Source organism: Helicoverpa zea, chromosome 31 (assembly GCF_022581195.2).
Source record: "Helicoverpa zea isolate HzStark_Cry1AcR chromosome 31, ilHelZeax1.1, whole genome shotgun sequence".
In the NCBI taxonomy this organism is placed as follows: domain Eukaryota; kingdom Metazoa; phylum Arthropoda; class Insecta; order Lepidoptera; family Noctuidae; genus Helicoverpa; species Helicoverpa zea.
In genome coordinates, this window is record NC_061482.1 from 16,655,662 (window position 1) to 16,682,130 (window position 26,469).

The window sequence follows — 26,469 nt, forward strand, 5'->3', positions numbered from 1 at the left end:
TATAGCAGAGCATCCACCCAAGCCGTGGCACCTAAGCCTTGTGAGATCGGAGGCGAAACAGCTACGCTTCACCAAAGCCGTTTGACTTGTGTGCAAACAAACACTTCGGTGTCAACCTTATTGAATTTGTATCAGAACATCCGTATACAAATAACTTCGTCTGCTATTCCTTCAACTGAGAAGGTCTCAACGTGTTTGAAGACGACTTAAATGGAAATTGGACTCAATCCCGTGATCTGTGTGCAGGGAACGCGTCACGTACTACTGGATGCGGCCGCCGAGCGGGAATCCAGCTATCGATTTTCTGTTACGCCGCTCTCACCCCACGCTTCCGAATTATAGATGGTGTTCAACTTGCCAGGAAGGTTCGCTCGCAAACCATATCAGACCTTATCTTAATGAATACACAACTGAAATTCGAATGAATGCTTGTTGTGATAATATTTTCTGTGGTAGTCATTGCAACATGAGTTTAAAGTTGGGGCTGTGAAGGTTTGTTTTAATGTCAGCGTACTATGTTAGGGTTGCCCGCATTGACGTCACGGATTAGGGTAAGTGGAGCAACGCATTGACGCGTTAGGGAATAATGCATGTTATTATCATTTGACACACTGGCCAGTATTTCGGTGTTATTTCAGACAAATGTACAAAGATCTATGAATTGCACTTAGCAAAGTTTTTATATGAGACTAAAATTCAAACGTTTACCATCGTCTTAAAATACTGGGCGCTAAAAACGATATTTTCCATGTAAAACAAAAAATAAAGACATCTATTTTTTGTTCGGAACACAAAAATTGTGTTTTAAACCCACTCTGGACGCGCTGGAGTTTAGGTACTTTAGTAAACCAATATTGATAGTAGGTAGCTAGTGTTAGGTGTGCATGCCCAGCGAGTGGTCAAATGTCGGCCATGTACAAATATTTCACGAACAACATTGACAGTTTTGTTTTTTCGAATCGTTTGTCGCCTGTAGAAGTTGTGAATGACAACGATTTTAGGCATTTTTGATAATACTTAGCAGCAGCAAAATTCGTCGGACCAAATCAGCACCACGTTAAATAGTTCGGTCTACTTCGCTACCCCCGCCGCCGAAAACGACGAGATGGCGAAAAATAGTCCAGGAGAAACTGACTCATCGAGGTCACGACACCTTAGCAGTGAGGCCAAAACACACGAAAAGGAGGAAATCACCAGGGAGTTATTTTACAAGCGTTAAATATCACTTCACTCGGAATATTCTTGTTATATTGTTATCATGACTTGAAAGCATCCAAATGGAAGCTAGACAGCATTCAATTTGAAACAGTGAAGAGACAGCTATGTATATTGTTTGAATGCTGGAGTAAATATAATAATCCTTGTATCAAACGGAACATTCATAGACGCTTTAGCTTTGTATCGTTAATCTGCAGTCTCAATACAAAGAGGTTATATTTTCAATGTTCCGCAGAATGTACCGACTCACTGCAGACTAAGCAGTCGGCCAATTGTTGGATTTCTTTCTAAAGCAAATCCTGATTCCTAGTGATTGCTGACACTTACGCGAATATTAAACACTAGCCGTTTTCCCGCGGTTTCACCCGCGTCCCGTTGGAGCTATTGCCCGCACCGGGATAAAATATAGCCTATATTACTCACAGATAATATAGCTTTCCAATGGTGGAAGAATATTTAAAATCGGTCCAGTCGTTTTTGAATTTATCCATTACAACCAAACAAACAAACAAAGTTTTCCTCTTTATAATATTAGTATAGATTTAAATATAACCACTTTTACGGATTGTATCTCGGTTATATTAATATTTAAATCCGACGTTTCGGATCCTTTACAGCATCCATGGTCACGGGCAACGTCGGGATTAAATAATAAATAAATACGGCCGCAATAAAATCCGCAAAAGTAGTTTTATTTAAATCCTGATTCCTTTCAAAGTTTTCAATCGATCTGTTACCGGTCAAATACCTTATCGTTGTTAAGTGCGTACATCTTCGTACTTATCAAGCTCTCAATAAAACTGTCGGCCGATTAAAAGATCTGCAATTAGCGGGTACTCTACAATGTCGACTGGTATTGGTTACATTCACAATCTGCCTTAAGGCCCTAGTCACACCGGAATGGCAGCGGCCGGCAGCGACGCCGCGAGCACTTTCGATGTGAAATAATTTTAAACTTTAACTATACCGCTACCATTCCGATGTGACTCGGGCCTAAGCTTAATATCGTTTTATTGTCAATATTACCATCCACCTCAGAAAGAATTCAATTCGAGGCACGTGAGAAGTCCAAGCAGTTCCCGTTGAGTAAAATAGCAATTTTTTCGTGCCCACTTAGTACCAGTATCTAATCTATTTGTACATACCGGTCAAAACCAGCGAGGCAGTTACAATCATTTAATTTTGAAGTAGCGTACAAAACCCTAGATTGGTCCGGCAACACTTTATTTTTGGCAATCGATCCACTTACGTAAAATTGAGCTTTTGTGACGCCAACGCAAATTTTTAAACTTTTTCAAAACTTTTCACTCCACAAATACCGGATAGACAATTAAACACTCGACTCTCTTTGTTTTTATTGTAAATCGTTTCTGTGAAGCACCTGCATGGGATTGTTTTAATTTCCCAGAACTTTGTGCGTTTATAATGTTTTCATATTTATGTCTGCTGGCTGTATTTTGTTTTTCATGTTCTCTGAATAAATATAGTGATAATTCCTGATAAAAAGTTTTGAATCTCTGACATAAAAATTTAGAGTGATATAAGGCTGTGTTCAAACCAAATTGACATCAACCGCCGAATGTGAGCGAACGTTACGTAGTTTATTGTACATATTTACATACATATTCACTTTTTCTTTGACATCTAACCGGCGATACGTTATTGGTAAAATGCATAGACGCTGACATTCGGCGGCTGACATTCAGTTTGGTATGAACGGTTTACATCAACCATTCAAGATAATGGCGACGATGCCGATGCCGTTCCTTGGGGAGAGACCTAGGTTCAGCAGTGGACGGGAATTGGTTGATATGATGACGATGAATCAAGAGTCCTTTTTCTTTAAATAGTGCAAAATAAGCCTCGTATTCATGTTAACTTTTGTTTATAAACAAAGTCGCATCAACGTGTTGACTTGTTGGCAACACGTTGCTGACAATACTGCGTGTTGCAGAGTGAATAATAATGGGAAAGTACTAGGGTATATCCCGTTCAGAAAGACAGTAAATAAATCTTTTTTGTTCAGGAATCTCTATTGGCTTAAACCGCATGGAACTTCATGCGGTTTTGAAAGTGTTTAACCGATTGACTGAACTAATAAGAAGTCAATTATTTCAATTCGTACTTGCAACATCAGACCCATTATATTATTCATAAAGTAGTAATGTACCTACTCTCGGTACGAAAACTGCAGTTAATTACTAAAGCAGTGGTTAATTGTAGGATTAGCAAGAATTCTTGTTGCTCATCAAAAATGTTGCTGAACAAATGTTTACCATGAATACGGGGCTTTACGCTAGTACTTTTCAGCACGTCAGCAAGAAGTATAGTCAAAATATTGACTCAGGAACAATACGTAATTACTACATTGGAACCACAAAACTACTTCCCAGTAGAACGTAGTGAACATACTGCAAGTAACCGCACACTGCACACTAAACAGTCGGCTGATAGTCGAAACCGTTGGCACACCCTAACCCTTCCTGACGGCCCCGTCACCACTCTCCAAGAAAGTCGTAGGGAAACAAGTATTCTCAGGAAGAACAAATACTTACCAATTTAAAATAATAGTTGCCAATCCTTTTTTTTAAGAAATTCTTGAATCCAATCAAAGTTTAGTCGGTCTTATACCATGCTAAATACCAGAGGCCCGATTCTCCTAAGTTAATAATGTCAAATTTGAATAGAAATCGAATCGCAATATGATCGCAATGGCAATAGCAATAGATCGCAATAAATGATTGGATCGCAGTCGAATGTGAATCGTGTGTCGCTTAAGTAAAATTAGGAGAATCGGGCCCTTGATTGTTGTAACGTGCGCTCTACCATCCATCTTCCCAAACAAACTATCGGCCGACTAAAACTTCGCAATGTGAGGGTACTCTATAAGTTATAGTGGAAGATCCGAACTTAAATCGACCTTCACCGACTTGATAATAGAATAAAATATAATATATGACAAATTTCATGTATTAGAAAATATACTAAAAATAGGTTGTCTAAAAAAATCCTGGACATACTATTTTTAATTAATTAAAAAAAAAAAATTTTTAACTAAATTTTGAGACGTTAAAATAATAAGAACATTTTTATTCTCACTTAAAGTATAAAGCTTATAGAATGTGCAGCCATTGGGTTGTCTATTATTTACCTGGACAAACTGCTCGGTTGTCAGGTATAAACAGGTATGTTCATAGTAGTTACCGTCACTTGAAATGATAATAGAAAAAAAATTATACCAATAGAAGCGCTGTTGAAGTCGGTGAAGGTCGATTTTATTTTATTTATTTATTTATTTTGGTTCACCAACGATTATTTACACTGATGCGACTAAGATAACATGTAATGTAACTAAATAATAGTGTAACAATCACTTATAGGTAAACTCAGCATGCATTAAAAGAAAAGAAAAGAAAACCACGTTGTACATACTGCACTTAACTTAAAATTAAACTAAATTAACAAAACAAAAAACATAACTATTTAAAACTTAGAACTTGTGTTAACTTTAACTTATGTGTTAACCTATGTAACTATATAATTTTATAATAAATAAACTATTTAACTATTTAAAATAAAAACGATTAAAGTTCAGATCTTAGACTATTATAAGCACTGCTTTCAGAAACCCCGTTCTACATTTCCCTTAACAATAGACCTCTCTATCAAGATGCCATTCGTTATACCTGTTCCCACCGAGAACTTAACATTAGCCAGCTCTAAAACTTACAAGTATGTGGTCAACTGGCGGGACTGTCATAAAGCTGGCGGTGAGAGGACAGATATGGGCATAAGGTATACTGAAAAACTGGTGATGTCTCTTGTTCTTACATATTTAGCCCCCTTTAAAACCACACGCATAGATGCCCTCAGAACCGCCATTGCCGAGACCCCAACGTTGGAGAAGTCGGCTGAGCACACTAACCAGGAAATACTCGCCATAACCCTCGCTGCGTACATGACTCGCCAAGCCTGTCACCTCCCAACATGTTCCTGCATTCTCCAAAAGATGGAAAGCGGCAATAGCCTCCCAGAATATAACAGACCTCATACCAGCCACCTCTTGGGGGAATATCACTGCTCTGGCCACCATCTTCTGTACTGCTGTGTCCGGCAAACCTGAGCTGAGGGCTGAGATTGTCGCCCGGATGCTTGATCTACATAAGGTAGGTGCTGAGGGTGCAGTGTTGGCACAAATAAAACTAGTGTGGGAATACTCATCCCTAAAAGCAGTTCAGTAATTGGACCTTTTCATAAAATCTCACTGTAGAGCTTTTAAGATGCCCTCAGTACTGGACCAGGCAGTCACCCTTCATGAGAAATGGGAGGCTGCCAAGCAGAATGATCCCATGCTGGCTTACAGCAGAGTAAGGGACCTCAACAGTCACCCTGATTTATACTACGCAGCAAAATTAGTTATGCCAAGGCTAATAAGCTGATTGGAGAGAATTTCCAAATCCAACTCTCACATTTCCTCCCATACCATGCTGATCGACAAGTACATCAAGAAGATGGCATCAGCCGAGTTAGGTGAGCTCTCTGAGGAAGCAAAAACAAAGCTCATTCGGCTGGGATACCCCATCATCACAACACACAAAAGGAGGACACGACAGCTAGACTCTGATGAGGAGGATGATAGGGAACCCCCTCACGGAGATCCCGCGTGCGCTGAGCGAGTCAAGAATAGCAGCCCCGCCGTCCGGATAGCAAGTAGCAATCATCCCACCCATGTAAAATCATAGAATAATTTTATGTGGTTAAGAAGTTCTTAAAAAAAAAAAAGTTGGCGTACCCAGCAACTGCTATAGCGCTGTGCAAACACAATCAGCGGAGCTTAACCTAACATTTAGATTAAACAGTGAACCAGCGATTTGAAGGTATCCAATCTATCATTGTTTCTAGTCTAGATTTTCAGATGCGGTGTTTCTATTACAAATACCCGTGTTCACTATCTTATTGCAGATATCATTTAAGTTTATAAGGGCTTGTTTTTAATCGCCAAGTTATCGAAACTATCGAATTTACCAATCGGTAACTTTTATCTGAAGAATATGTTTGACAGCTTTTATAAAAATTATGACAAACCGCCATATCTATGCCTCAGATAGAAGTTAACTGATGATTGAAAAATGTGATCCTAAAAGTACCAGAGTTACCTATCCATAGGCATAATTTCGTCAACGTTGTGACAATGGGCAGTGATGAGACTGTCGGTCCATACAATTCAATAGGGATTGTGAAATAAACATTCTTCAAAACAATACAAAAACAATTAAAAGATGAATTCTTTATTGAAACAGAAACATATAAAACAGTTGTTTTTTTACGGCCGTTCCCAATATTCTATCTATCTGATGTTTTGCTTACTGGACATAGGAATTTGTATCTAGCTAATGTCAAAATGCTATCTCTAGTAAGCAAAACCACAGATAGATGGAAAATTGGGAACGATCGTTACAAAATGTTTTGTATGACACGACGGGTAACGTAATTTTTGAACTGACAGCTGTCATGTGAGTACATGGTGGAAAAGATGAACGGAGATGCCATAAGGAGGGTAGGTCAGGCGCCTTCTTGTAGGTCAAGGCGTGATCAAAACTATCAGTTAGTAGATAGCGAGGTGTTCGGGTTCCTTGTCAAAGCAAAACCAATCTGTTAAAATTGTTTATTTTATTTTGAAAAATTTGGGCGGGTTCCAAAGAACCTCTCGACTCCCGAATACCCGCATTTTGACGCGCTACTTTCTTAGGTGATTTTGCGTTACGACATCTCCGCTACATAGTCATTTTGTTCTCCATGTGTTAGTTTCTATCACAGAGAACATACAATGTGGTTAAGTAACGAATCACATTCTGATCTTACCTTATTTTAAGGTTGTCTGGAAAAGAGATGTTTGATTCTAGTGATAAGACCGCCTATTGTACTCGTCTACTACTTGTTTGTTATATCCTCATGTTTGTTATTAGTGTACACTAAAGAATATTCTTTCTATCTATCTATCTATCTTACCATTAATAAATCATTATTATCGAAGAAGGAGTTTTCGCGAAAATAACTAGGCAGTTTAGTATCTATTGGATGAACATAAAATTTGCCTTAACATGCATAATTTCGGAGCGCCCTTACGGGTACTTTCCCATTTAGAAAAACAATCTATGGAGTTTCTCGCCAGTCCTTCTCCATGAGACCCTCTTTTTAGAACCGTGCAAATAGCATGACGCTTTGAAAGAGTTTTTATAAGCCTGCTTGAATAAAAAAAAAGAATTCTGGATTAACTTTCAAGAGAAAACGAATGCCTATGTGGGTACTTAGAAGCCGGCCACCAGTATTATTTTTATTGAATACTAGATTTCCGCCGTTTGGTTAAGACGTGAAAGCGCAAATGACAGACAGAGTTACTTTCGCATTTATAATATTATATAGTAGGGATCTTTCGTTGCCTGACTGACTGTGTTAGTCGATTTTAATATATCGTTGTATATTCCACCTATGTGGTGTGACGGAGGTTTGGGAGTAGGTTAGGTGGTGTGGGTGGGGGGCAGTATTTCAATTACAGGGGTCAGAAGGCGAAGTAATAGCGATGCGGTTTGAAACCACGGAAACATGTGCTTGGTTCGTAAGACTCTCGAAGTTTCTTGGCGAGTACCTTAGAACTTAGTATTCTCATTCAGTTTATACAGACATACATGTATATTACATCTGGTTTACATTATTTTTGGATTCCTAAAGTAATCTGTCTCTGTACAAATCGACTCCATCTAATGTTGTCTGTAAGTAAGCTTTTAGCGAAGAGATCGCATTTTTACTGACCCAGTTTGTTTCTTGTTCATGTTAATACTATTGGTAATCAATAAAGAATATCTTTATATAGTTTTTATTGTGTATTATAAAAAGCGTTGCGTTAACTCTAATGGCCGATCAACTGGAACGCAAACAAAACACCAACAAAAATTATTGAAACTAAAGTAACACAAGAGTTGTTAACTCAGGCATTTTGAGCATCGGATTTCAAAAATATTTGTATCAAAACGAACCTATCAATTTGTAGCCCCTTCATTACGAAAGAACGCGAATGCACATTCACATATTTCGTTCGGAATATTTCATAGCAAACCCATATAGTTCAAATTAAAAACGCTTCGACGGAACCCCTTTGTGAGTTCGCTCTGACAGGGAAGATTATTGCAGTTTCTACTTTTTTTATCAATTCACGTTTCGTATCGGAAACCGGTGGCAGATCGGTCAAAGGTGCATAAAATGTATGGCAGTGAAATAAACTTTGGACATGTCTATTTTTTTTTTATATAAATCGTGGACGAAGTGTGTAACAGAATTAGTCACGAGCTCACATCAGTGTCAAGCGAAGTATCACGAAAGTGACGTTGAACCAGTTTAAACTGCTTTTGTAGCTTTTAAAACCTGTACTGCTGAGTATTTTCACATGTTTGCGCAAAGAGCAGAACGACCCAGCAGGATTTATTAAATATAAAGCATATACTGCAAAAGTTGAAAGAGTAGATATTACTATTTCAAGTGAAGTAGATGAAATAAAACGAAAGAAAATGGAAACCAATTTCCTCATTGCAACACCAATAGTTGACCTAATGACATTGTTTAAAACGTGTTTCGACGAAATTAGGACAGGAGTTCTAAGTGATGTCACAGAAGGAATCTGTGGAAAGGAAGTGGGAGATTTCGACTCCCTTCCCCGGCCGCAGGCCGAAGGCGCACCGGGCGCAGGAGAAGGACGGACAACGCCCTCTTCCGCCACCCATTGAATGGATCCAAGGGCGAGGGACTTGGGGAAGTTCCCGCCCCTACTCAATGGACCTGAGGCGGTGGTGGTTTCAGCGCGTGCCCCTGAGGCGATGCACGGGGTATGGACGAGATGAGGCCCGAAGGAGGGCCAGCACTAGTGTGGGGCTGCGGAAAAATGTGGATTCCCGCAGCCTAGCGCCCACATGCAAGGAGGACACAGGGTTTAGAGTCCGCATCTCCCCAGGTGGAAGTCCATGAGGATTCCTCCTCTCCCCCCCCCCAAAGGAGTTACACGCTTCAAGGTTCGAGAAAATGTGGCCAAACGATCTGTTAAGAGTCGACAAGAATAAAGAATTGACTCAAAATATAACTCAGTATGGATTGAACTCATATGCTAGTCTAGCTATAGTCATTGACATAAATATATTATAGCTACAGTTTTTTTATGTTTTATTGATGGGAAATCATCAAATGTCCCTCCCGCTATGGATGAGCAGAGTGAGTGTCAGACTCTTACAGGCTTGAAAGCCCTTCATGTACTAGGGCCGCGGTAGGTCTTTCGAACAATCCAGCAGCCTCAGCAGGAGCTACAGTACAACTTAGAAAGTTTCTTAAAATAATAATAATTTTAAAACGGAACTTTATTCTCTCTCTAATTGGAGGACTAGACATCCGAATACGGCCCGCTATAGTCATGCAAATTCCGTCCGAAACCGAATGAGGGCAGTGTTTAATTGGTATCTATCGGCTGTGGCCGGTCCGGATTAATTAGTTATTTTTAACTTACAAGCGTCTGGGGACCTATTGGAATACCAGCTAGATATAGGCATGCCTTAAATTGGGATCAATCGTATTGAGTCTGGCGATCTGATGTTTATTTTATACTAGCGACCCGCCCTGGCGTCGCACGGAATAACCGTACTTACCCACTATTTCATCGATGTTATTATACATATAAACCTTCCTCTTCAATCACTTTCAATTAAAAAACCGCATGAAAATCGGTTTCGTAGTTTTGAAAATTTAAGCGTACAAAGGGACATGGGGACATACCGACAGAAAAAGCGACTTTATTCTACCTATATAGAGATTTTTTCATTTTCAACTAAAGACATCTTGGCGGTCCGTTTGTGTCTTACCCTATAATGCCAATGTAAAGCATATTATCACAGATAACTATAATAGTAAAAAAAGTCCATACCTATTGTTATAAGCATAAGTCATTTTAGCGACTCCTATTCGGTGTAAACGTAAGACACTGCACCACGCCGTTAATCTCTGTTTGTATTTCATGTTTCTCTTTCTACCCACTTCTTGTTTTGTTTTATTTTTCTTTTTGTGTAGCTTTGTGGTGTATTTTTGTTTGTCTGAATAAATGTTTTATCTATCTATCTACAAGTTCCCAAACTACCTACAAATTCATAGCTGCCGTTAAAAAATGAACCTATAGGGTCTTACTACAAAAACTTTAAACCCTGTTTTACACTTGTCTAATAAAATTTTGGCTGCAAAATGAACCATATGTCAACGTCATAATTTGACATTTTTTTAGACAAGGCATAAACTGACATTTAAAAGTTTTTGTGGTAAGACGGTAAAAGGCCGAGCGCTCGATTGTTATTTCAATGCGATAGCGCACAGTTCGGTGACCGCGACCGTGCCGTGGCCGTGCTTAGGGTTGCTTCTTACAATTTAATATTTAAGTAGGAAAACAAAGTTAATATATATTGTAACGCGCGCAGTGCGTGTGACTGTTGAAAGCCCTGAGCCGTGCCTGAGTCACGTGGGGCCGGCGAGGGACCACCGAGCGGTAGGCATTTCGCGCGCAAGTACGTCGAGTGGCAGAGGCCTGATAATTATATTATAATGTTATAGAGACGGTAAGCTGTGTAGGTGCGGTCGCTACTTCGGGTTGAAACACGCAAACAGTAGGATCCAAATTCACGTCTCCTATTCAAGGAAATTTCATGGAGAGTGAACGCTTCGCGTGACCAGAGGGCTGGCCTGTGTTTTTTTTTATAGTACACTGTCTGAGTGGTTTTTTAAAGTAGTTATGGATTTGGAATCTGTGATGTGTTTTGGTCATTTGTTATATAGGTAGTTTGGATCCATAATTATTTTTCTTTTTTTTCAAGCCTAACGTATGCACAATGGGTTACACAGTCTTCACAGCCTAAAAGGGCGGGCCCAAGCTACAGACTGGCAAGCTCGTTAAAAACAATTTATTTATCATTTAATTTGTGATGTATAACTAGAAGAAATATTGTTTTCTGTTTAAGTTTATTAAGCTCTTCAGGCTTGGTGGGCGGTATGTTGGAGAGAATCAAATTATCAAATAAGTTTGTATAGGTCCCTATTTAACCTTCGAGATAGAATATCTTGTCAGGAAAAGAAAGAATATATTACAAAATGTCAGTCTACGCAATAAAATGAAACGAGCAAGATCATCTTTTAATTAAAACAAATTCCTTACACAACATTGTGGTGTCCATAGTCCACATGAGACGAGGGACAGAATTGTCAGTGGTGGGCTATTACCATGAGTACCTGATTATAATATTTCATTGGTTTAATCCTCTTTTATCCGAAAACATAGTTCCTAATTTCTCCGGTAGTAGGGCTTTTTATTTTCTAAGTATATCTTGGACGCCAATGGCTGATAAAAAGGTGAAGCCTTTATAGTCCAGGTTTCTTCAAGATGTTTTATCTTGAAGGAACCTGGACTATAAAAGCTTAAATCACCAACCCGCATTGAGCAAGCTTGGTGATTAATACTCGATCCTTCTCCTTGTGAGAGGCCTGTGCCCAGTGGGACAATAAAAAGGCTGTAACAGTAACAGGGCTTTTTTGCTAGTAGGACAGAAAAACAATGTTTATGTATGAAATGTTTGCTGAAATATAATAATGTATGGATTTAATTAAATATTTATGGCAAAATGAAAATACGAGTACAGTTTTAAGGTCCTAGAGAGAATAATGTAAATGAATGTGAATATTTTGTAAAATTTTATCATAATATTTTTGTTATCAGCCACATTGATAACAGTTTTATGGACGCACCGGGAACCACATTTTGTAACGAAGCTATTGTCAGTCACGTCGACCGAACACCCGCGTGGACCATGGGAGAGTTCTTAACGAGCTTGCCAGACTGTAGGGGGAAGGGGGATTTGGTGAGCGCTGTCCGGGATAAGATGCCTTGGGATACCTTCGGAGATGCTGCCGTCCATCTCCCAGCATTTAATATCCTACTTGGTTCTCTAGGGTCCCAGAGCCGCGTTTGTTTTTAGCGAGCCGATAACTCTATATTAAATGATTGATCAATTTGCCTAAAAAGTGTAATCGGTAGGTGTCCGAAGCAATAAAACTAACTTACATTTGGAAATTGGACAAATATGACCTAAAGTGAAAAGCTTTAAGGTTTTTGTCTTCGAGCAATCAAATACCTAAGTCTGGTACCGCTTGATTTTGAGATGTTTTGTTGTTAATTAAAAAACACTGTCAAACTATAAACAGTCATCATCTGCCTAGTTCAACTATGTTAGGGTCGGCTTCCAGTCTAACTGGATGGAGCTGAGTCCCAGTGTTTTAAAAGAGCGTCTGCCTATCTGACCTCCTCAACACAGTCACCCGGACAGTCACCAGTGAACAACTATGAACAAATTATCTAACGAAACAAGAAAACATAGCAGCCGGGTTGGACCTTCTTTTCTCGTGTTAATAGCCAATGTTTTATATTTCATGGCAGACAAAGCGCATTATTCTCAAAGATAGCTATGATTGGTAACGGACGTCTATAATTTCAGTGACGGCTACACCATCTTTTAAATAAATTCTCTTGTAAGTGGTAGTAAAGCTACGTGCTAAAATTCATAACAATGTCACTCACACACGCATGTGCTCCATGCACGACACTCAGTACTGACAGCACCGCTAGCGCCGGTGAAAACTCGTCGATGCACATGCGTGTGTGAGTGACATTTTTACGAACGTTAGTAGGTACCTTAATAACTGGGCAATCTTTATTCTGTGGCTACAAGGGATGGCAGCTTAGCTACGTTCCGTACATACTCTACCGTATTAACGTGGTTAAGTGCAAGAAGAGCTCATGGCTACGTCAAAGTTGCGCATATAGATTATAAGGTTAAACAACGCTTGACGCGGTCGGTCCGTGGACGGGTGACGATCTTGTCATTGCGAGTTCGTACGATAAATTTTCGGGTATCATGTGAAGTTAGAAGCCCGGAAGTCTAGCAACCAGTCTTACCAAGGCGTCTTGGGTTGGCCGGGTAACTGGGTTAAGGAGGTAGATAGGCAGTCGCCCTTTTTAAAACATTGGTATTCAGGAAACCGGCGCCAATAGCTGGGAAATAGCTAGGCAGCTGATACTACCGTGTTTTGCCGTCTGCGGTGTATTCTGCACTACAAATTACTCAAATATCAATGTTTGAATACAAGCTCTTGTTCTATGTCGAGCAAAACCGTCGTTACAAAACCAATAGTGTGAAACCGCAAATAGCAGAACAATTTTGTGTAGTTGGAAATAGCATTCAGTAAGGGCACCCGTGCACTGAAAACTTAGTCGGCTGTTTGTTTGGGCTCATAAATCAGTATAAAGACGAATGATAGTACGCACATTACTAAGAACAGTTTTTTAGATGGTATCAACCATCGGATCAACTGCCGGCCGACTGTTTAGTCTACAATGTGCGAATACTCTAATGATCCATATAATATGTGCAATTTATTTGACTAGCAAGTTTTACTATTTACAATAAAGTATTTTAAATACATAGACTTTCTACATAACTGTTTTATTTTTATCAGTCGTTTAATGTTTCCTAGTTGAATGAACTCAAAAGAAATGAAGATTTTGCGTTAATTAATAACCATTTTGCATCGATACTAAACGTAGTTTGTATTATTGCCAATTAATAAATTACTTAGATTTGCAAAAAAAAACTCTGACTGTATAGCCCGGTCAAAATAGACATTTGAAATAACAAAAATTCCCACAAAGCTGGTTTTTGGTGGAGAGCTAGATTTGATCATTATAAATAAAATACTAAAAGTCCCCATCGATCCCATGTGTGCGTCAAAAGTTATTCGAGGTCAAATGTCAAAATTTTTGGTTTTTTGTGTTTTTTTCGAAAACGGTAAGTTTTATCAAAAAAAGACACCGGACCAAAGTTGTAGATCTTTAAATTTTCTACAAGAATGGCATTAACAGTTTTCTCATAAATCTTACCATTCCTGAGATATCGCGATTCAAAAAGTCACACTACACATGATATGCACATACAAGCCACGTATGTACGACGGCTGCCTTTAAGTTTTGTCGTTTGAAATAAGTATAGACAATCTAATAGGTTAATACCATTTATTGTTTTTCAGAGAATTCTCCGCAATATTTAATGCACTTTTGCATGCATTAAACCCAGTTCTTGAAATATTTCTTCCATTCTGAAGTGGGGGTAGTCAAATTGGCCGATTTGTATGAGTCAACAGCTTTTTCAGGTGTGCTGAAACGTTTACCACGAAGACTTTACTTAATTTTGGGGAATGTAAAACAATCGTAATGCCCACGGATCCATGTCACGGTATGTTACATGTTGGTCTGCGACAATAATTAACTGCCGCATAGCCTCGATATTATCTTGGGTCATATGGGGTTTTGAATTACCTTCACGTGGCTTGTCGCTAAGGCTAGATTGCCCACTTTTAAATCCTAAATATCAGCGTACTGCAGTCCTAAGGCATGGTTCTGCATTACTAAACACAGAACAAAATTTTTTCAACCGCTGAAGTCGCGCACAATCCGCTTTTAAAGTGTAGAAAATTATCGCATGCTAATTTTCCTTCGACATTTCCATTTTTATCCAGAAGACTGGGGTTGGAAATTGATACATAATATCTGGACCCTATTAAAACTTTACTCCCACCTGCTCCAGAAAAACTCCTGACATTATTTTTTGCAATTGCAAAAATGATTGTAGTATCAAATCATCCTCCAAGCCCTTTTCCCAACTATTTTGAGGTCGGCTTCCAGTTTAACCGGATGTAGCTAAGTAGTCCTTTACAAGGAGCGACTGCCCTATCTGACCCCCTTAACCCAGTTACCCGGGCAACCCAATACCCCTTGGTTAGACTGGTGTCAGACTTACTGGCTTCTGACTACCCATAACGACTGCCAAGAATGTTCAATGACAGCCAGAACCTACAGTTTAACGTGCCATCAGAAACACAGTCATTGGTGTCCAAGATATGCTTAGGAAGTACATACAAACTTAGAAAAGTTTCATTGGTACTTGTCTGACCTGGAATCGAACCCACTCATACTTGAGAGGTTGGTTCTTTACCCACTAGGCCACCACGAGTTTTTGTATGAATCTGATAAATCTAAAACAATCACAATAATAGTTAATATCAATAATGACATCATATTAGAACTTGACGGCAATTATTCCCTTAAACTATCCTAAAATTGTCATGACAGTTAGTGGAGTAGGTCTACAGGGGAAACCACGATAAAAAAAACGCGCCGAGTATACTACCTCACAGGTGGCGTGGAAATGTGTGCATGTCATGTATGGAATATACTTTGAAGCGCGATATCTCAGGAATGGTAACATTTAGGACAAAACTGCTAATGCCATTTTTGTATAAAATTGTATAATCTACAATTTTAGTCTGATGTACTTTTTTGATAAAACTTACCGTTTTCGAAAAAAACACAAAAAACCAAAAATTTTGACATTTGACCTCGAATAACTTTTGACGCACACATGGGATCGATGGGGACTTTTAGTATTTTATTTATAATGATCAAATCTAGCTCTCCACCAAAAATCAGCTCTGTGGGAATTTTTGTTATTTGACCACTACTTTTATGTCTATTTTGACCGGGCTATGTAGGAAAACCACGGGTGAAGGAAAGATAGCGGAGATGCCATAAGGAAGGTAGGTAAGGCGCGTTCTTGTACGTAACGTACGGTAGGCGTGATTATTTGATCTAACGAGGCGTTCGGGTTCCTTGTTAGATCAAAACCAAACTGTCAAAGGTTGGACTTGATTGATAGCCCGGTCAAAATAGACATAAAAGTAGTAGTCAAATAACAAAAATTCCCACAAAGCTGATTTTTGGTGGAGAGCTAGATTTAATCATTATAAATAAAATACTAAAAGTCCCCATCGATCCCATGTGTGCGTCGAAAGTTATTCGAGATCAAATGTCAAAATTTTAGGTTTTTTGTTTTTTTTTTCCGAAAACGGTAAGTTTGATCAAAAAAAGACATCAGACCAAAGTTGTAGATCTTTAATTTTTCTAAAAAAATGGCATTAACAGTTTTCTCCTAAATCTTACCATTCCTGAGATATCGTGATTCAAAGAGTCACACTACACATGATATCCACATATAAGCCACGTATATACGACGGCTGCCTTTAAGTTGTGTCGTTTGAAATAAGTATAGATAATCTAATAGGTTAATACCATTTATTGTTTTTTAAAGAATTCTCCGCGATATTTAATGCACTTTTGCATGCATTAAACCCAGTTCTTGAAATATTTATTCCATTCTGAAGTGGGGGTAGTCAAATTGGCCGATTTGTATGAGTCAACAGCTTTTTCAGGTGTGCTGAAACGTTTACCATGAAGACTTTACCTAATTTTGGGGAATGTAAAACAATCGTAATGCCCACGGATCCATGTCACGGTATGTTACATGTTGGTCTGCGACAATTAACTGTCGCATAGCCTCGATATTATCTTGGGTCATATCGGGTTTTAAATTACCTTCACGTGGCTTGTCGCTAAGGCTAGATTGCCCACTTTTAAAACCTAAATATCAGCGTACTGCAGTCCTAAGGCATGGTTCTGCATCACTAAACACAGAACAAAATTTTTTAAACCTCTGAAGTCGCGACAATCCACTTTTAAAGTTGTAGAAAATTATCGCACGCTAATTTTTCTTCGACATTTCCATTTTTATCCAGAAGACTGGGGTTGGAAATTGATACATAATATCTGGACCCTATTAAAACTTTACTCCCACCTGCTCCAGAAAAACTCCTGACATTATTTTTTGCAATTGCAAAAATGATTGTAGTATCAAATCATCCTCCGAGCCCTTTTCCCAACTATGTTGGGGTCGGCTTCCAGTTTAACCGGATGTAGCTAAGTACCAGTCCTTTACAAGGAGCGACTGCCCTATCTGACCCCCTTAACCCAGTTACCCGGGCAACCCAATACCCCTTGGTTAGACTGGTGTCAGACTTACTGGCTTCTGACTACCCATAATGGCTGCCAAGGATGTTCAATGACAGCCAGAACCTACAGTTTAACGTGCCATCAGAAACACAGTCATTGGTGTCCAAGATATGCTTAGAAAGTACATACAAACTTAGAAAAGTTGCATTGGTACTTGTCTGACCTGGAATCGAACCCACTCATACTTGAGAGGTTGGTTCTTTACCCACTAGACCACCACGAGTTTTTGTATGAATCTGATAAATCTAAAACAATCACTATAATAGTTAACCCAATAGTTAATATCAATAATGACATCATATTAGAACTTGACGGCAATTATTCCCTTAAACTATCCTAAAATTGTCATGACAGTTAGTGGAGTAGGCCTACAGGGGAAACCACGATAAAAAAACGCGCCGAGTACAGTACCTCACAGGTGGCGTGAAAATGTGTGCATGTCATGTATGGAATATACTTTGAAGCGCGATATCTCAGGAATGGTAACATTTAGGAGAAAACTGTTAATGCCATTTTTGTAGAAAATTTTATAATCTACAATTTTGGTCTGATGTATTTTTTTGATAAAACTTACCGTTTTCGAAAAAAACACAAAAAACCAAAAATTTTGACATTTGACCTCCAATAACTTTTGACGCACACATGGGATCGATGGGGACTTTTAGTATTTTATTTAGAATGATCAAATCTAGCTCTCCACCAAAAATCAGCTCTCCGGGAATTTTTGTTATTTCAAATGTCTATTTTGACCGGGCTATGATTGGTAATTTGTTTTTTAAATAAATGGGCGCATTCCAAGGCGTATATGAGCGGAGCTAGTTACGTTCCGCGTCCCCCGAATACACGCATTTTGGAGCGCTACTTTCTTAAGAGTAAGCAGTGTGCGAGTAGACTGAATCTAAAATGAATATGACTTTTTTGAGATCATATACAAGCTGTTGATTTGCATCCGTGCCATATTCAAGGAGGTAATTATGCTAATGATTCTCGACCCAAATCAATAAAAAAATTGGTACGTAATTTTTTTTCTTTATTTTTTTTTCGGAATTCCGTAAATGTCATCTAGCCTTATTTAAACTTGGTGCGTATGTTACTGGCGTTAAAACCGTGCTGCACCCTCACATAAACGCAAACACAAAGCATGCGCAACGATCACTCATAAATTTCATTCATAAAATTGGATTACTTCGGAAATACCACGACATTACAATGACAAAAAAAGCAGTGCATATTAGTTATTTCCCATCTACTGTAATTCCAATGGATTATTTACGTATTGTATGTCCTCCTCCTAAGCTATGGCACAAATGCAAATCAACACCTTGTAGACAAGGAAAGAGATCTTATTCTTCGGATGGAGAAGCAATGCAGCCAGTTTTCTGGGCACGTTTCCGAAGGACAGTGATGCGGAAGAGTACTTTGACGCCTAACACTCGACATTTTTTGTGGTTTTTTATTTGAGTTCATAAAGAAACAATAGATTTGTTTTGTCATAGTTATTATGATTTTAACGTTATACTACCACCTTATTATAGAACGCTGTCTTAAAAATACCGGTTTTAAGGTCTCTGCACAAAGCGGGCGCGGCGCGGCGGGACGGGACGGGACGCGACACTGAGCAGTTGTAATGTACTACATAATACGCGTCGCGTCGCGTTGAGCGGGACGGCTCTGTGTGACGTCGTCCGTAATATCTAGTACATTACAACTGCTCAGTGTCGCGTCGTCGTCCCATCCCGCCGCGCCGCGCCCGCTGTGTGCAGAGACCTTTAGTGCTACGCTTGCTTAGTCCATTGACTTTGGTCGGGATGATGTGGTGGTTTAAGCCTAGTACTAAAGCCGGTACTTTTTTAAGACCACGTTTTATCATAAAGTGGCGATAGTTTGACGAGAGAATATCTGACAACTGTAGTGTTGCACAAGCGTAGTTTTGCTATCAAGCATTAATTTAACGATAGGTCTTTGTCAATTGATTAAGGTTACACTCCGAGGCAATAAATACGGGACAGTTACAAATTCTAATTTAAAACATACTTCGAGCCATGTATGACGTCATTACAGTATTAGAATATGAAAACAGTATTTTTAATTTAACTAATCAAATATTTGTAAGTTACCGGGATTCATTGCTCCAGAGTGTAATTGAAAACTCACATGACAGCCGTCAACTCAGAAGTTACGTTACCTGTTGGAAAATAAAAATAAAGTTATTATGTTTTAATTAATATTTAATATATTATTATTATATTTATTGCACATGATACTATCTGAACTATATTACGTGAGGCAATAATAACATTGTATTCCCGAGCATCGGGGGGCACGTAAATGTTGGTGAAGGAATAGAGATTGCACCTATGTCTACGCAAACGCTCGTGCACTATATGTCCTGCGCTGCTGGCTGATCTCCTTATTTGTATAATAGAACTACCGCTAATGCCATAATAAGTCGGCTAGGAAGACGCCATCACATTGTACGCAAACAAAAATCTACAAAGTTATATCGAATAATTGAAAATATTATATATAAAGAAGTTAAGTAGGTACCTACGCTAGTGCAATTATGATAGTTAAGGGCAGCAGATAACTTTTGTTTTAAAATCTGCTCTTCAGCTAAGCGCGTCTGGCGTCTGCCCAGACCCAGAAAGTTAAATTTCAGGAATCTCGGACGAAAAGAGTTCTATCCACTAATAGAACTACAGTACGACCAGTGGATCTTGCTCCTGGCACCTTCAGGAGCTCTACTTAAGTAGGTAGTAATACAAAGCAATATGTAATGTCATTCCTCTTCTGTGTTGGTTAAAATAGCCAACACTATCATCAAGCTCCAGTTACATAATTTACTATTTTAATTTTAAAACGAATCCATTAATACAGTAAATACCTTTGACAAAAACAAACATTTACCACTGTTTACCAAGAAGCAATAACATCGACGTGTAAAACAAACTATTTTAATATTTTACTCTTTCAATAATTTCAGTGCAATTGAAATTTATTTACCATCCGAGAACATTCTGAAGTGCGGTGTGAAAGGCAAAACAAAAAATAAACCAACTCCGCGGTTTAATTTTATTCCTGCATCAATATTTTTTTATTGAATGGAACATGAATGTAATGGCTCGGAATCCCGCTTTTGGAGAAAAGCGCACCGTCTTATTCAAGCTACAAGTATTTCTGATTTCAAAATGTCGGAAAATCGGGATACGGATCAATTTTACTATCTCAATTTTCTTATAATTCAATCTTGAATCATGGTTTGTTTAGTTTACACACCAAGTGGATTTATTTTAGTTTAATTTGAATTTAATTTATTCTACGCATTACGCGTAGTGTTCATATATAAATGACTGTCACACGTGCCAATTCTTTTCATATCATTTTTTACTTGAAAAGTGTTGATGAACCAATGGATAAACAAATTTTCTATGAAAGTAATAGTTGTTTGGACTGACATATTATATTCAAGGATGTTCAAATTATTCTTTTACTATGTTACATACTGATTGAATCCTCCACGAGCAGTCTGGGTTCAGAAGTTTTGGACGGGCCGCGCCGTCCGGGACGCGAACCCGCAACCTCGGGAAACGCCCCTACAATGCTGAAACACGACTCATAAAGACTTAAAGGCGCTGACAACAGCCGAAACAAAATACGTAAGAAAGAGAAGCCTGGTTACGGGACGTTCGTAATATAAATCAATAACTAAAATAAGCTAAGTAGTCAAAAATAAAAATTAGAATTCTGTGTTAACATATACTAGATAGAGGTATTTAGCCTACTGCCGAGAAGCCGAAAATCGATCTCAGTGGCGTGCACTTGGAGAGGCCTATGTCCAGCAGTGGACTGCGATAGGCTGATGATGATGATGATGATGATGATATACTAGATACGTTAATGTTATACACTTTGTCAATGTACCTTAATAAATCAAACAGATATTTTTGTTGGAAAAGCATTTTAAGAAGTTACTTTTTTTTGTGAACGTGTTTTCAATATTACAAGGTTTTTGGAAATATGTTCAATATTTCCAAAAACATTATAGATTTGGCAAAAAAATTGTTCGAGACAAGCTAATTCGGCTGTTGTCAGCTTCTTAAGGCGCCTAACAAGTTCTTCCACCTTGTATTACATAGCTCGATCGTATTTGTTTAAACTGGGCGTCAAATATGTACAAGTGTTTAGTAGATGCGGCACCAGATAGAAGACGAGCATTTTATAAATAACTAAATAAAAATAAAATTGACTCAAGCATAATACAAGTGTAACAATATTCTATTCGAAATTGTTATAAAACGCACCAATATCTTCCATGAGATGTGTGAGAAGTGGTCTGTGCCCCGCAGTGGGACGATAAAATGGCTGATGATGATGATCAACTACCAACATTTAAGTCTGAATTCTGAAACTAGACGACGGACAAGCAAGCAAGGCTGTTAGTACGAAAGGACTCGATTCCCGGGCAGAGCCTTAGTGGTTTCTTCCGTTACGTCAAGCATGTGATAAAAACAAGTGATTATGATGATTTGGTGATATTAAGCTTCAGTACCTTGACGTTTACCGAATTTAGCCAATAAAGCTATTATGGGAAGGTTGCGATCATTGGACCAGCACTTTCATTGGACCACCAACGTATTTCCAAAACTGTGCGAGCTAGCAATGCCTAAACTTGTCGTAATGCGTTCTTCGAGGCTTAGTTGCACCCCCTCTTCCCTCAGTGACGCTTTTTTTTGGACTTCCCACCACCTGGGGTCGGTGGAGGGGGTGTGCCGGACTCTTACCGGCTAAAAACCCACCCAGTGTTGCCTTCTATTACCTATTGTCGAGGGCACGGGTATCGGGTCATGGATTAAGATAGCTCCGATGAAGAAATATATTTGTTTGCAAGATTGTTTGAAGCAGAACAAAACAAACGAAAGCGCAAGCGAAGACAAATATGGGCAAAAAATATTTGGAAGAATCGATTAATTCATGACAGTTTCACACCATTTTCGAGGAATTGAAGGATGATAGCCTTAAATTTTATGAATATTATCGTATGGAAAATTGGCAATTTTCGAAATTGACAGATTTGTTAAGAGTGCATATAACAAAAAGGACTACAAACTATCGGTGCGCCATTCCAGCCGAAGAAAGATTAAAGGGGTAACTTTTAAGGTAAATAAAAAACAATCAATTTATAATAATATAAAAACTGTTTACAGATTGTTCTGTCCACTCACGTGGAAATACGAATAGAAGAAATACTAAAAAGGAACAAAAATACGTGTATGATTCCCATTATTCAACGAAATAAGATAAAAATGGAAACAACCAAGGGACGAACGACATAAAAGGGAAATTTAAACGTCGAACAACGGTCTCTGTTACCATTCCCGAGTATTCCCAGCAGAAAGCGTAGATAGGAAATAGTCAAGTAAATATTCTAACATATTAACCGTGTAGGTTCTCACTGAAACAATGCATTTAATTTAGACTTCGTATTTTATTTTTTAAACTTAATTGGACGTCCGTACTCTGCTGTAACACATCTTTGTTGCGTCTATTTTATTTTGCAAAAAATATTGACTCAACTCGCGGCAATTGGTGTCATTATATTATTTACTAGCCGTTTTTCCGCGGTTTCACCCGCGTCCCGTGAGAGCTACTGCCCGCACCGGGATGTTACTCGCAGATAATATAGCTTTCTAATGGTGAAAGAATATTTAAAATCGGTCCATTAGTTTTTGAGTTTATCCATTACAACCAAACAAACAAACAAAATTTCCTCTTTATAATATTAGTATAGATTACTTGTTATTCCTTTTTTCTAATGAAATTTTATTTTGCCTTTAAAGCTAGATTCAAACCAAACCGACTGTCAGCCGCCAAAAGTCATTGTCTATGCATATTACACATAACGTATCGTCGGTTAGATGTGAACGAAAAAGTGAATATGTATGGAAATACAATAAACTGCTTAACGTTCGGCTCGTTCGGCTGACAGTCAGTTTGGTTTGATCACAGCATTAGGGAAGGTTCATATCTGACGGAACATGCGTAGCGTATATCGGTCGTGACGCAAAACAGACAAACATACGATAAAACATTCAATCATTCACACCTTACCGATGATGCGTTAATGCGTCGACCATACATTAACGATAAAATTAGTATAGATTCAAGCGAACACTGGCGGAATGAAAAGCAAACTGTAGCGTGCGTGTATGCGCTCCGAAGCTAGTCTATAACCGCTCTCGTAAATTTATACAAAAAGCACATGTTGATTAAAACAAAGTAACTAGGTCTTTTAGAAAACCCTGAAATAATAGACACGTATTGTTAGAGAGAATCAAATAAGTTTGTGTACATATTTCACCTTCAAGGTAAAATACCACTATGTCAGTTAGAAAAAGAGAATATTACCTGTGTCAGTGCAAAATAATACGAAACGAGCAAGATCATATCTTTTACTTCAACAAATTCCTTACAAGATACAACACGATTGAATTCTTTGTTGCGTCACTTTTATTCCAGTACAAAGGACAATGCTATTCTTTGTATGGAAGTTGGGCTCAAGAGTTGCCCACAGTAACTGCATAGTGTATTATGTTCCATAGGCTTATAATAGGTCCCAGACCGAAATATTTCGAAATCTATCCCAGGAGTCCTGAGAAAAACTGGTTTGACTCTTATTCAATATTACGAAAAATATGCTTACGAACTCTTAACTATTCCACTTTTATTACCTTAATTGAAATGCATTATAATATTAATCGATAAATACGAGGTATTGAACGAGATTTTTTTTTACCGACTTCAAAAAATGGAGGATTTTCTCAGTTCGTTTGTATTCTTTTTACGTAAGTACGTGCATAACTCCGTCATTTACCAACCGATTTAAACAATCATTTTATTGTTTGAAAGAATTTACTTTCCAAATGGTTCCTTTGTTATTCGGTCCAGGGTCTGGTGATGGAAACCTTAAAACAATAGGGAAATCTCGGAAATTGTAAGCACATATCGAATAAAAACTTGTCATTTGGGTATATGTCTCCGACACCACAAAACAGTGGAGGTTAAGACCTGACCTGACGGTGGAGACGACAGTGAGACGAGGGAACTCCTCAACGGTATCTATTTACTACCTCGTGTTCGAGCTTATTTTATTTGTCTTGATAAGATTTTTCCATTGCCATTACGGATATTAATTGCATGACGCTACACGAACTTAGGACTGATTGTGGTAGATAGAGACTGAAAAGCAAGAGAAACAATAGTTACTTTTCAATTTATTTTTTTTTTTTTTCCTGTTAACAGTGAAACCACTAACTATCTGAATATTATTTCAAGAAAAGAGGTTGTTAGGTTTGTTGCTGCTTAAAATGGCTTGCTAACAATGGCTGGCTAACATTAGAACCGGTTTTTCTCGGGACCTCTGGGACCGATTTAAAAAATATTTGGATTCCGTCTTAAGAGTGAAGTAAAGAACCTATCTTAACCATTCCCACTACTGGGCAAATGGCTTGGGCTTTAGAAAGTGACTGTTCAAGTTTAACATTAGAACCGGTTTTTTTCGGGACCTCTGGGACCGATTTCCAAAATATTTGGATTTCGTGTTAACAGTGCAGTAAAGAACCTATTTCGACCACTTTCACTGCTGGGCAAATGGCTCAGGCTTTGTTAAGTGACTATCTATGGAGAACATTTGAACCGGTTTTTTTCGGGACCTCTGGGACCAATTTCCAAAATATTTGGATTTCGTGTTAACAGGGAAGTAAAGAACCTATTCTAACCATTCCCACTACTGGGCAAATGGCTTGGGCTTTATAAAGTGACTGTTCAAGTTTAACATTAGAACCGGTTTTTCTCGGGACCTCTGGGACCGATTTCCAAAATATTTAGATTTCGTGTTAACAGTGAAGTAAAGAACCTATTCTAACCATTCCCACTACTGGGCAAATGGCTTGGGCTTTATAAAGTGACTGTTCAAGTTTAACATTAGAACCGGTTTTTCTCGGGACCTCTGGGACCGATTTCCAAAATATTTGGATTTCGTATTAACAGTGCAGTAAAGAACCTATTTCGACCACTTTCACTGCTGGGCAAATGGCTCAGGCTTTGTTAAGTGACTATCTATGGAGAACATTTGAACCGGTTTTTTTCGGGACCTCTGGGACCGATTTCAAAAATATTTGGATTTCGTGTTCAGAGTGCACTATGGAACCAGCTGGAACTACTCCCACTGCTGGGCAAACTTTGAGCCCAGACCCTGGCATTGTCCTTTACACAAACGGGACGTCAGAGACTCCACTCCCAACTTTTAATGTCATCTAAGGGAATTTTTAATGTTTTATTAAAAAAACAATACGTGTCCAATATTTCTTGGTAATCTAAAACACGGACTAATTAGAATCACAATTTTTTAACCATATCACAACGCGTGTTACACTCGCGGCCATTTTAAAAGGGTACACGGATTCGCCATGTTTTTACTCGTACGTCGAGAATAGCGTGTGAATCGTTGCCATGCGCGGTTCGTACTGACTGACTGTACCGTATCATGGAGAACAAAATGATTAGCGGAGGTGCCATAACAGAAAATCTCCTAAGAAAGTAGTGCGCCAAAATGCGGGTGTGCGGGTGCGGACCCGACCATTTTTTGTAATAAATCGATCACAAATGTCTGCATGAACCTTCTCGTTTTGGTCATGACCACCGTAAATATTTGGCCTAGAAGAAGGCGCCTAACCTATCCGCATTATGGGATCTCCGCTTATCTTTCCTTACTCTGTGGTACTGATGCAACTAATTCGAATGTCCCCTCGAGCTATTCTGGGCAAATGTTGCTCTCTAATGAACAGATTAATTGATTCAATAACCTCGGGAATTCAACAATTCAATGAAGAGAAATAATGTCGATATAAACGCGAGGTTAGAAGAGAACGAAAAAGTGAATATGTAGGGAAATCTGGGGGTACGGTAGTGCCCCAGCCAAGTCTCGAGAAAAGCGGGCACGGCGTTACCATCCTTTTTTCGAAGCGTTTCGCGGCTATTTCACCCACCTGTATCATCCATGTGGCCAAAGCTAGGAGTTTAGGTTTTCGATGACCAAGAGTAAGTAATGTGAACAAAGGGAAGTCAATATTATTGTAATGTGAACAAAACTATTGATATAGTCAGAAAATTTTGATTTATTATTACAAATTAAGTTGAACAGGACTTGTCTTCTATGCTATCTCAAA

The 26,469-nt window shown here is 38.6% G+C and overlaps 1 protein-coding gene across 5 annotated transcripts in view; it reads right to left on the reverse strand.

The window, feature by feature from the left end:
* Positions 1-26,469, reverse strand: part of LOC124644905 (glucose transporter type 1) — a 154,072-nt gene that overhangs the window by 122,510 nt on the left and 5,093 nt on the right. For 2 of the 5 annotated variants that reach the window (XM_047184577.1, XM_047184574.1), the window contains exons 1-3: positions 23,651-23,753; positions 20,749-20,846; positions 19,400-19,430 (exon numbers count right to left, since the gene is read on the reverse strand). The exons of 2 other annotated variants lie outside the window; for them this stretch is intronic. The gene's annotated coding sequence lies outside the window, so the exon portion shown is untranslated. Of the gene's footprint in view, positions 1-19,399; positions 19,431-20,748; positions 20,847-23,650; positions 23,768-26,469 lie in introns of those variants that run through there. One more of the 5 variants, XM_047184576.1, reaches the window with a different exon arrangement.